We start from the raw sequence: 12,382 nt of genomic DNA, 5'->3' as shown, positions 1-12,382 counted from the left end.
ACTTCCAGTCCTTGGGGTGGAGGCTGCCGTTTGCATGGAGGACCCTCCACAGTAGAGGGATGCATGCTGGATCAGAAGCGACAAGCCAGCAGGTTGTCCCAGTCCCTTGGCAATCCCCTTCCTACTCGCAGTAGCACAGGACCTGCCACTCTCAGACCAGCCTCATCTGGCTTCAGCCCCTTCCGCTCCAGACGAAGGCAGAGGAAGAAGGCAGGCCTTTCTTCTTACGACGCAGACAAGCAGAGGAGCAGCGCTCCCAGCAGCCGCGACTCTGCGACTGATGTGCAGAACAGGCTACCTGTGCTTCCCAATGAGCAAAGTCAATTCAGGGTGGACCAAGAGCTCCTACATTCACAGCGGCCCGGTGAGACCCCAAGGAGCATAGCAGCATGCTTACACGACCCAGGCGTTGCCTATGTCTGGATGCACCTGCACGCTCCCATTCTGGACGCCGACACAGAGCACACCTCCTGCACTCATCAGGACAGCGTGAAGGACTACCCCGCCTGGCCATCGGCATCTGAAATCCCACATGCCATGCTCCTGGCAGAGGAGCCTCCTTTCCAGAGGAAGGGGGCAATTGGTCTGCAAAAGCACTATAGCGACTGTCCCTGTAGGATGAACACGCATCTGGCCTCTTTCTAGCATCCAGCCACCCACTAGCTGTAGCAAGCATATCCTCACCAAATCCCTTTACAGATAGAAAAATATCATCAACTTCATTGTACAAATGAGACCCACAGAGATGAAATGACATGCCTAGCATAACACTGGAGGCTTGTCACAGAGACTGAGAGCCTACCTGCATTTCCCACAGCCCTCGCATAGGACCTCAGCAGTGGGATTGCCACAACGTGTCATACCATGTGCATTTGGGAAACGCTTGAACCACTGACTTACTAGAATAGGACTCATATTTGGTTTGGAAAAAAAAAGACTGTTAGTTATACTGCACCTTTTACCTAGAGCTCCGTACCTATTCCCATTCAAGCCTCTTCTTCCTCACCTCGTTACTTTTTATTTACCTAGTACCTTTTTATTTACAATGGGAGAGCGACTTACTTGACCGCAATCTTGTTATAGGCTACTGGCATAATTGAGGACTCCTGTGCTGCTCTTGTTCTTCCCTAACTAGCCCTCAGCTGTAGCTGGACATGCTCTTTTTTAACATTACTACTTCTGCCCAGGAGCACAAGTCTTGTACCAGTTGACCACAGAAGCCTGACCGTAAACACCAAACAAGAACTACTTGCTCAGCTAAACCATGATCAGGACAAACAAATGTGTGCAACAGCAGTGGATGGAGCAAGATTAGAAACTCACTCTCATGCAGCATAAACATTTCTAAGGATGCCTCTCCCCTCTGCACCAAACATACAGAGCATCTTCAAGTATGTTAAAGCATTTTCATCTCTGTCCCAGCAGTCCCCCAAAGCCAACTCTGCTCTTGCTGGCCTCCCTCTAGGCTCCCAGAGAGCACAAGATGAATATTTTGAAATGGGAAGATGCCACTGACTGTTACCTAAGTCATGCAGCACTGTGCCCTCCAGAAACAAAAGCAGCTCAACAAAATCACCCTTTTGTTCTGTGAAGGGATATGAGCCATTCTAATAAATAAATAAAATATATATACACACACACACACACACACACACAAAGAGGGCAAGTTGTGCATATGGCACTCCTTCTCACTCCCATGGTTCCTCCAGTGTCTTGCCTTAAATCCAAAACATATCTTTAAGTGAAATCCTCCAAACAAATCTGGGAACAAACCAAGGGGCCAGGAACCCATCACTGTGCTCCAGTTCCACTTCCAGGGGTTCTCTGAGGGAGGAGAAGAAATGGCCATATCCCCTTCTTCTTTTTTTTTTTTTTTTGTAAACAGAATTACAATAAAAAGCACTTGCAACAGTTTCATCTCCCACCCAGGGTGCTACTTTAGACACAAGTGAGAAAAAAAAAAGCCATGAGAAAAGGCTGGGAGGGAGGAAGAATATGAAATTACTCAACCTTTTGGTCAGATTATATATGTCTGTGTGTGAGTGTGTATGTGCATGTATACACAACACATACTCACACACCTGTGTGTGTATACACACACACACACACACTTATATGTGTATATAGAATTTCTTTCTTTCTCTCCCTCCCTCCCTCCTTCTCTCCATCCGAGGGGCTGTGGGGGGAGCCCCGGCAGCCGGCCCGGCGGTGCGCAGCCCCGTGCCCTATTTAGGGCAGAGCCTGGCGCAGCAGCTATATTTGAAACCCGGGTAAACAAGCCCGGCACGGGCGGACGGAGCGCGACAGCTGCCCGGGACGGCTCGCCCGCCTCGGGGGCCCGGCGGCGGCGGCGGCCTCGCTCCCCCGCCCCACCTGCCCCACGGCCAGGGCTGGTCCAACCCCCGCCCCACTGCCGGAAAAAAAAATAAAAAAGAGAGGGGGAGAAAAATAAAAGGGGGGGGGGGGGATTTATAGCCCTGCATGCGCGCCGCTTTCCCCCCTCGGCGGCCCCGGGGCAGAGCCGCCGCCGCCGCCGCCCCGAGCCCGCGGAGGGCCCGGCCGCGCCGCCGCCCGCCTCCCCGGGCAGCCCCGCCGCTGCCGCCGCTCCCCCCGCCGCGGCGCCCGGCCCCGCCGCCGCCAGCAGCAGCTGCAGCGGGGCAGCCCCGGCCCGGCCCGGCCGCCCCCTCCCCGGCCGGCAGCCTGCAGCGCCCGCTCCGCTCCGTAGGCAAAACCCTCCCCCGCGCTCGCTCACACACACACACACACACGGACACAGACACACACGCACGCAGGCACGCAGAGCCATCACGACTCCGGTAAAACAGCACGAACGAATTTACCAAGGCAGCCTCGCCCCCCCCGGTCTGGGCAGCGTTAAAGCACCTTCCCCCAGGAGATGATCCTGCAACCAGCCCTCTCCCCCCCCCCCCCTTCCCCCAGCACTTCAGCTCCATGGGCTTTTCGCATGCAAAAAATGAAGACCCACTTCATAGCAGGAAACTTAACCGCCAGCCTTGCATTTCCTACGGAGCAGGGGATAGGAGCCTCTTACTTACCCCTTCTGGTTGCTTTGCTGACTTTTTTGGAGGGTTTGGGGGGCTCTGCTTGCTCCCCAATACAAATCCTTCCGGTTCCTAAAGGGAGCTCATTGCATCTCGTGGTTAATCACTGACGGTGTGTGTGTGTGTGTGTGTGTGTGTGTGTGTGTGTGTGTGTGTGTGTGTGTGTGTGTGTGCGTGCACGCATATGGGGGGGTTCTCCTTTGCATGTCAGTCCAACTTGCCTTGCTTGCTAAAAAACCTGTGCTCTCTTTTGCAGCTGTCAGGGTGAGTGGGGAGGTGCATCTGGAAAAAGGGGTGGGGGTGGTGGTAAAATGTTGATAAATCCACCAGCCTTGATCTTCAGCTCCGTGCAGTGGAGTTTGGCGAGGGAAGGGAGAGCTGGCGAAGGGGGAGGACAAGGAGGACAGAGATGAATGGGGGTCGAGAGGAAAAAAGAAAATGAATTGTACCCCAGATTGCAATTGAATCTGATGGGCTTCCCCTGCTCTCGCTCTCACACCATCAGGGCTCGGTCCAGACTTCCCAGCATTACGGTGCACGGCAAACCGCTGAGCCTGATTTCTGGGAGACAGCGAGGTTTGCACAACTGCAGCAAGAAGCCAAATCAAAAAGCCAATCTGCGAGCCTCCAAACTCCACGTCACCCTATCAGCTGGGAGCAAGAGCTGCAACAGAATTACAAGCCATGCATATTTATTCTTCTGAATCTAGGGGGGGATTTTCAGATTGTTTAAAGCAAGCCACAGAGAAACCAGAGGAAACCCTTTCCAAAATAAATAAAGGCAGAGCAGCTGTCTTGCCTTTAACATGCACACATTCACACACATACATCTCTGTGTGATCTCTGTGGGCATATATGTTTTTATATACCTACACACTGTGAGCAGCAATCACTCCTGTATCCTCCAAGTATATAGACTTGACTTTGTGTATTTTGAGCAAGGGGGTGGGGGAGGAATACAGGAGTTGAGCCTCAGAGCAGAAGATATCGATTGCATATCTTAAATTTAAAGGATCTGCCAAACACGGAGATTAAATATAGAAAAGAAATTACACAGGCAGTCGTTCCTGGTATCCGTTTGAATCTGCATGGTTTGGTTTGTGCTTGCAGAAACTACCTAGTCATTTTTTTAACCAAAGTCAAATAACAACATGTGAGGCAGCAAGTCATTTTGAGGCAAAAAATATATGCTGCCTCCAAAGTTGCTATTTTACTTTGGCAGAAGATGACTAGGCTGGTGGTTTCCATGGCCGTGGAATACAATGGTTGCTTTGCATCGTGCACAGGACACAAAATGATGTTTGCACGCAGGTTTGTATCTCCTTGTGATCCCCTCTATTTTCGGCATTCACGTCCACAGCAAGAACAGGCAGACATGCCTCCAGAAGATTTACCTTTTGGCGTGGCTTTTCACTTACTTAAAGAATCACAAAGCCCACATACTGTAAGGCAATGATCCGTGACACAGCTGCATACAGTAGAGCAGTTCAGCAGAAGGATGGGCTATTTCACCCTGCAAAGAGAAGCTGCCACTGCTCTGTCGTACCCCAGTGACTCTGGTCTCTCTCCTTGTCCTGTGAGTTGATGAGGATCATTAAGCAGAAGCGCTCTGGTAAAACTTGAGCACACACACAAGGGAAAACTGCTCCCATCAGAAGCAACTGTGTAAAATGCCGTGAGAAACATGGCCTAAGTCCTATATCGGGCAACAGCTTCTACTGACAGGCACTGACAGGAGATGTACAAAGAGGGAAGAGGACATGGTAGCAAACAGTTATTGGGATGATGACTTGTGAAATGGTTGTATTTACTTCATGCAGCTGACAATGGGAAGGAAAGCTGCAAGTGGGCTGCGTTAGCTGCAAAAAATCCCTGAAAGTCAGCTAGCATGCTCTGGTTATGGATCCAGAGAGCAGTCGCTGGCCCCACAGCCTTAAAAAAAGGGATTCAGAGACCTAGAAAAAGTTACTTGTTCTAGTTCGGCTACTTACAGTTATTACTCAGAGGGGGACATGGTAACCCAGAGACCACAGAGCAGCTGGAGAAGGCCATGAGGGAACATGATTACTGCCAGACAGGGTGAAAGAGTAGGAGAGATGGCTGCATGGAAGAGTGCAGAACGTCCCGTAGGCCCAGGCCTTGGCATGTATCTCCCCAAACATCGCCTGCCACTTCTGCTATCCTCAGATAACCTAAGCAAGGCATTCCCCTGGGTAGGAATGTAGCAGGGGATGTACAAGGGCCAGAAAGCGAGGTGAGATCTAACACATGCCGAGGTAACTGAGCTTGGGACCCAGCCAGCCCCCGTGCCAGGCTGGGCACACACAGCTGGCAATTCAGGATGACATCAGGGAGGGGAAGAGCTTCCCCCACGGTGTGCAAGGGTGCGTACACACACGCACATGCACATGTGGCCCAAGCCATTAAAATGCTCAGCAGTCACCTTGGAGCTGTGGAAAAGCCCTTATTAACACCGATGCATAAAAGCGGCAGCACAGTGTTGATTATGGAGACCTGTGGGCTTCAAGTACTTTGCTTAATCCATTGGCAGCTGTGCCCGTGGTCAGGTTTCATCCAGCCCACTCTGCTGCACAGGGCTGGCCGTGGCGAGCATCAGCCACAGGGCCACTGCTGGTGACATGAGAGTTTCTCCCACGCCATACACGAAAGGCGTTGGTGGCAGCAGGGCCCAGCCACACATTCAGCACTGGGCCCTCCCCAGGGACAGCGGGCTCCCGGAGCGGGGCGGGTACATACACGCTTAAAGCACAGGTCTTGGGATCCAAGGATGCTACTGCCAGTCGGTGCCACTGAGTCTCCATGTGGCCACATCCGTGTCTCACAGCCTCTGTTACGGGGGGACAGTTCCTGGGGTGGCTGCCAGCCCATCTCCTCCAGTGCTGAGCAAAGGAGAAGGTCTCTCCTGGCACATGAAGAAACTCTCCCAAGCCACAACTCATTGTTAAGTGGTTCCAAATAATTGTTTTTGTTTAACTCTCAGTGAGAGCAGGCCTGGAGTTGAGGAATAATGGTACAAACTGCTCGTCAGCAGGAACAAGCCCTGGGGGCGACACACAAATTTACAGTTGACAATAACCTAAGACAGACACAGCTCTTTATTGTACACAGATGTTTCATTTCACCTCATCTCCTCAACTCAGAACATAAAATCACGCCTAATACGTTTAAGAAATGCTCCTAGGCATTTCCCTCTTTCTTTCCATTCCATATGGGCCTGGTCTTACGTTGCTCAGTTCAGGCAGAAAATACTCATCACAGCAGGGAGCATAGGAAATTTTTTGTCTCCTTAGTGTTAAAGGTGTGCTTGCAAGATACTAACCTGAGACGAAAGCATCCAAACCCTTTAAATTAAAAAAAAAAAATTACCTTTTTAATGTTAGCTTTTGCAAATAAAATACAGGGATTTCAAGCTACTGGACTGCTCATCACAGTCTGACTAAAAAAGCTGGATTTTAACTTTTAATGAATACTAAGATCACAGGATGTTTCAGGTGTTATCTAACCTAAAATAAAACTACAGAACGACTATCAGATACTAACATCTTAAAGGAATATATGCTATTTCTTTCATAAAAGCTTCTCTTGCTCTTTGGGAATGACAAGCGTAGTTAATAATTACAATGTGCAGCAACAACAATAACAACAACAAAATCAAAATTTATAAAGTAGAAACCATTCCCCTCCAGACTCCTCCATGATTGCCTGAAACCTGGAATAGAAACCCCAGGGATGCAAGATCTCTCACAGATCAGAAAGGCATTGCTTGGACATTTTTTCATGAGCTTTCACAACCTTAGACCAGCTCTCAAACCTGTCTCGAAGTTCTTGAGATTCTGGGCTGAGCAAGAAATGCAGGCTTGGTTCTCCCTTTCCTTGGCAACTTAAGACTAGAGAAGACTGTTCTGACTTGATTCATGATTTCAACATCCCATGAGTTCATTCTTCGGCTAGCAGCCGCGCTGAAAATAAAGATACTGCCAGTAGAAGCAGCGTTGTCAATAAAGATGACTTACGTAAAAGACATCAACTTGCTCTGCTGGGGCAATGTCATCTATTGACATAAAAATCTGCTAGCGCCATACAAGTTCTGGAAGAATTTAGGAGCACATCAGTTGAGTCAGAAGACACCTGTTTTCCCCCTTCATCCACCAAATATGCACTTAACACATACAGGTAAGAATGTCACACAGCTCCCATTCAAACTTTCAGACTGATCTGGCCGTACCACTACTATATTATGGCAGACATCAAAGCTCCAAGTTCATCTCCTCCCAGGGAAATTTATAGTCAAACAAGTCCAGAGAAATTAAATTGCTCTCATTACCTTGCTATCCTCCTCTGATCTTTCAGTTTTTGTCCTAATAGCCCAGGAACGGCCACAAACATGACCTAAGCTCTTGTTGCTGAAATACAAGCAGCCCAGCTACTCCTTATACATTTGTATCTAAGGGTCTGGTACAGCCCCCTTTTCTCATTCAAGATTTGGTCTTGGTGCACCTGGATTACGTGTCATATATTTTTTCATAGCTTTGCTTTTCATCCCTCTTCAGCTTTCATTGGGTGCCTGCTCTCACTAGTGTCAGAAGAGATGGAATAATGTGACATTTATTAGTACGATGAATCTGCAGAGCCTTGAAATGAAGTTCCAGATCTAGAAAAATTACTTTCTAGGGGAATAGAAGGGAAGGAGTCACCATGCAGGAGGCAGTTTCAAGGCCATCCATGGTTACAGAGCAAATGAAACAGCTTAAACATAAAATTGTATGTTTTACTTTTTTCCCGTAAAAGCCTGCGCTGCAAACACAACCGGAGCCCTGAGAGACGAGCTGGGCTTTACACACACATCCTCATTGGTATGAGAGATCCTACTGGACAGCCAAGGGACACCTGGACCAGCCCATGGTCTCTTCATGGCTTCCCATGACTAGTGGGCAATTCCTCCACACGTCCCAGCAAAAGGGATATTGCTACTGATGCACAAAGAAGGATGAAACATTGTGCATTCTTTGCTTATCCTTTGTGCGCTAGTCAGGAAGAAATGAAACATGCATTTAATCTCTCTGATCCACAGATGTGCCTCTGACGTGCAGAGGGAGGGATAATGTCCCCTAGTCAATGCTTAGTGCAGAGTTTCCCTGGGAGGTTTATTCTGGGGGGGCAGCATCTGTGTTTCTCAGGTCTATCTCAGAAGAAAAGGCAGTTCTCTGTGCAACTGTCTTCACCATAGCAACCGAGTGCAGGGCAACGTAAAGACAAGCCCATGTGTAGGTTACTGATACTACAAATGTACCCTGGTCTGTGCATGCCAAGTGTCCTGTGTAAGTGAACGTGGACCCAAAGGATGAACTTAATCAAGCATTCAGACACTGTGAAAAACCACTTTGGGTTTATTCATTGATCCTATACCAGCTTGTGATAAACGCCGTCTACAGATTCTCCACTGTCTCTCACAAACACACATGGTGCTATCAGGGGTGGTGTGGATTGCCCGCCTGCCAGGGGAGGCAATAGCTCTCAGAAGTACATTGACAGGAAGGATAACCACGCTCTCAATGCAAGAAACTCGTGTGTACTTTTTACAGAAGACTCGTGGAACTGGGCCAGGCCTGAGCATATTGCTGTGAGTAGCCCCATACCTCCAGCTCACCTCCTCTCTGTCCCTGCAATGTATATATTTTTTAAGATAAAATGAGCTCAATGAACAAAAGATGAGAGGACTGCTTGGCAAGGGTGCTTTCTATGGCATGCTGCTGCGACAGGGCATAAGACTGTGTTGGGATATGTGGAGGACAAGGGCTGCAGGGACACCGCTGGGGGGCAGTCCCAGCGGTGTCCCTGCAGGCCAGAAATAAACTGTCCTCTCTTCTGTGTCCAGGTCTCTGATATACTTCAGGAGGACACTAACATGTAAACAATTGGAAGACCAGGAACAAAACATGGAGTGAATCAAATGACAGTATAGATACCAGACACCAAAATTAAATTTCTACAGAACCCTCTCTATGGTCAACAACTTCAGTAACAATCCCACTGACTCTGTAGAGATAAAACTGGAATAATGCTTTCTAGATCTTTATTCACGTACATCAATGAAAAGGGGGGAGCTCACCAAAAGAATGAAATACTGCAATAGGCCAATATAAAATCCTTTTTTGGATTTTCCAGTGGAGACTTCTGCGTTAGCAAAAACATCTAGATGATGATCAGACCCTAGAAGCGCTGGGTTGGAACTTAGCAACATGAAAGAAAATAGCAGCTAATCTTTGTGAATCTGGAGCAAGTCAACTCCCTGAAAACTGATGGAAAGAGACACCATTCAAGGAATCCATCTGACAGTAAATGAAAGTGAGGGCATACCTCAAAAATAGATTTTGATTATGGTGGAATCCAGGAGACATATTAATTCTGAAGTTTTTCATTTTACCATTGGCTTCAGAAATTGTGTTGGTTTGTCCATAGATTCACCACTGCAGAGAGGGAACATCCATGCTCTGGAGGAACCCCCTGCAGCTGCCACACTGGGACAGACCTGACAAAACAGCACATCATGGGGCAGGAAACTCATTCTATTGGCCAGCATTTTATTTGCCACCTCGGGGTGGTGACTTGGTGGACTGTCTGAGGGTGAGGATCCCTGGGACTTTCCATCTTAGTTGGCATCTTAGAACGGTAGCTCAATAGCTCCTCTGTCACAAGCCAGAATATGTATTTTTGACAAAGTATTATAGTATAAGAACATTTTTCCAGAAAGAACTAATGGGACTCTATTGTCTATAGCATCAGGGAAATATCAGGCCAGAGGTCACTAGCAAACCCAGAAGGCCCCTTTTACCTGCAGGGACTAGTTACTAGCAACCAGCACCAACACTACTGGAAATACACCCATTTTCTTAGTTGGGGAATAAATAGGTGAAGGTCAGATTGTGGAAGTGTATTGGATCTGCTCCTCTCCCACTCTCCCTGAGAAGCAAGGGAGCTTGGCCTAAGAAGAGGACGTTTGGCGTGACAGCAACAGATATTAGCATGGACAGAAGCCTGCAAACCCATCAGCACATCCCACTGGGTTCCTTTACGCGTCTTATAAAGCTCTAGAAGAGGATTTGGCTCCAAAATTTGTCAATTTATTTAATAGCTTCCCCAATTCATTTCAAATTCCAAAAATCAATGGGAAAAGCTCATATTTCATTGATTTCGAAACCCAGCAAAGACAAAATCAATTGTGCCTCTACCACTTTGGTTTCCCTGTTAAACCCTGGCACCCAGATATTTTCTGCTTCCTATTCTGGCTAGCATGCTGGCTAGTAACATGAGACAAATCCACATTTCTAAAACTAAAACAGCTCTTTATGGAGAAGATGATTTACAGAGATTCTGGAGCAGTGGCTGGTAGTTCAGCCACGTGCACACAGGCTGGCTTTCTTACGCCTCCTTTTCAAACTCTTCCTCCTTCATCCTGTGTTCATCCCTTCAAATTCTAGGTAAGCTACTATTTGGCCAGTGGGCTTACTAATAGGCTGAATTACACTGCTCTTGTTAATGAATAATGATCGCAGTCATTTTATGTTGCAGATAGGATATCTATACCTGTTACCTGGGGAGGAGTGAGAGCATGTTGGCCCCTGCACAGGCCTTCAGTTCCTAAGGGCCTTCCACAGTACTGGCAATTCAAACACTTCCACCTGCTTTGCAGCCCTGTGGTTTCTCCCCAGCTCCGTAAAAATCAGAGATGGGGGCCGAGATGCTCCGCCATGTCACCTCTGTCTGCCGTGACGTGGGTGCAGCGGGGAGGCCAGGCACATCCCCCAGGGATGGTGGTGCTCCTGCAGAGCTCAGGTGGTCATGCACGCACACCCTCCCCAACGCAGCTCAGCTGGCTGCTGGCTCGTGGCACAGAGGGTGCCTTCCCAGAGGCCGAGTGGGACAACGCAGGCGCAGTGGTGCAGGAACATGACAGCTTTGGGTAGCAAGGGAAAGACAGAGCCAGCCAGCCAATTCCTCAAGGCACTTGTCACTTCATGCCTTTCACAAATGGCCTTGCTCTGGTGGAAAGGCAGGTTGGGCTCGCACACCTATGGTTCTAAGGAGAAATCTGTCCTGCAGCCAGGAACCTACCACTAATTTTGAAGCTAAATTGACCCATGACCCCCTTGGGTCGTGTGTCCTCGTGCCATTGTCCTTCCTGTGCTGCACAGGAATCCTTGCTGTATTTGCAGTAGGTGGCCTGATCTCCTCTCAGCCTCCAGCAGGCTGGGGCTACCAATCCAGCCCCTGCTGATTGCCGCTCACAAGACACGCTCTCCAGCACAGCTGGCCATCCTGCTTCTCTCACCTGTGCCTATTTGACTTCATTGTTTCTGAACTGGATGCAGCATGTGACTAACTGGACACAGCTGCAGGCTGGGACTAAGGGGCCTGCAGCCACCCCTGCATCTGCACATGCACTTCCTCCACCACTCACGTATGCTAGTAGTGCCTGCCACGGGTTTGTGTGTGCTCAGCTGAGTGTGGTTTGCACGTGCCCCTGCCCCTTAACTGCACGGCTGTACCCACAGGAGTTTCTATGGGGCTGTGCATACGGTTTTCTGCTACGGTTTGCTGCTGCTTTAAGCATGTGAGACTCCAGAGTGGAAGGCCCCGGACCTCAGGGGATATTACCAGACAGCACTACAGACCTTGATAGCACAGTCCAGTGGGGATAAGAATAAATGCTAAATGATAAAGAGAGAATAATATTTTACTATTCCCTTAAGGTCAGTGTAATAATTTTCTTAGCAAAACAGCTGAAACCTGCTAAAAAAGTCTTCTATGCAATAGTGTCTCTTTCTTTAAAAATCTAGGACAAAGTGAAAAGCACCAGATTGTCTCTTCTCCCTGAGCGGTTAGACGAAAGCTGTACTTCCCTCCAGGAGACACTGGTCCTGGTTTATAAAAAGGAGGGAGGAAAGGGCCTTTAAAAGTAAATTAACATCAGCTTTTAATGAAAGTTAACAATTTAATTAAAGGAGAGAAAAGCTTGTGCATGCAGGCACTGTAGAGACGTGTCATCCTTTAGGATACATGTGGCCTTTTCCCCAGGTCTGGTTGGGTCTAGGAAACACACAAAGGACCAGCACTCCTGGTACACAGTCGGTCCCCCAGACCACCCTGGCAACGTACAGGGGCAGAGACAGTCCCCCAAGGAAGAGCCCTGTCACAGGCACTCTGTGCAAGGTCTGCCTCCACCCTTAAAACTGAAGGCTTGACTTTAAGTCTTGTGTTACAGGGCTGAACTGTCCTTGTAACATGTTTTTGAATAAAGT

The 12,382-nt window shown here is 48.6% G+C and overlaps 1 protein-coding gene across 4 annotated transcripts in view; it reads right to left on the bottom strand.

The window, feature by feature from the left end:
- The window catches only part of SLC8A3 (solute carrier family 8 member A3), a 145,336-nt gene extending 141,699 nt beyond the window's left edge, over positions 1-3,637 (bottom strand). For 3 of the 4 annotated variants that reach the window (XM_009689876.2, XM_009689878.2, XM_009689879.2), the window contains exon 1: positions 3,057-3,637. The gene's annotated coding sequence lies outside the window, so the exon portion shown is untranslated. Of the gene's footprint in view, positions 1-2,840; positions 2,891-3,056 lie in introns of those variants that run through there. The other variant, XM_068946142.1, reaches the window with a different exon arrangement.
- Positions 3,638-12,382: the final 8,745 nt, after the last annotated feature.

Source organism: Struthio camelus, chromosome 5 (genome assembly GCF_040807025.1).
Source record: "Struthio camelus isolate bStrCam1 chromosome 5, bStrCam1.hap1, whole genome shotgun sequence".
Classification (NCBI taxonomy): domain Eukaryota; kingdom Metazoa; phylum Chordata; class Aves; order Struthioniformes; family Struthionidae; genus Struthio; species Struthio camelus.
Note: the sequence above shows the minus strand (reverse complement) of the source record. Positions and strands in the feature narration are given on the sequence as shown.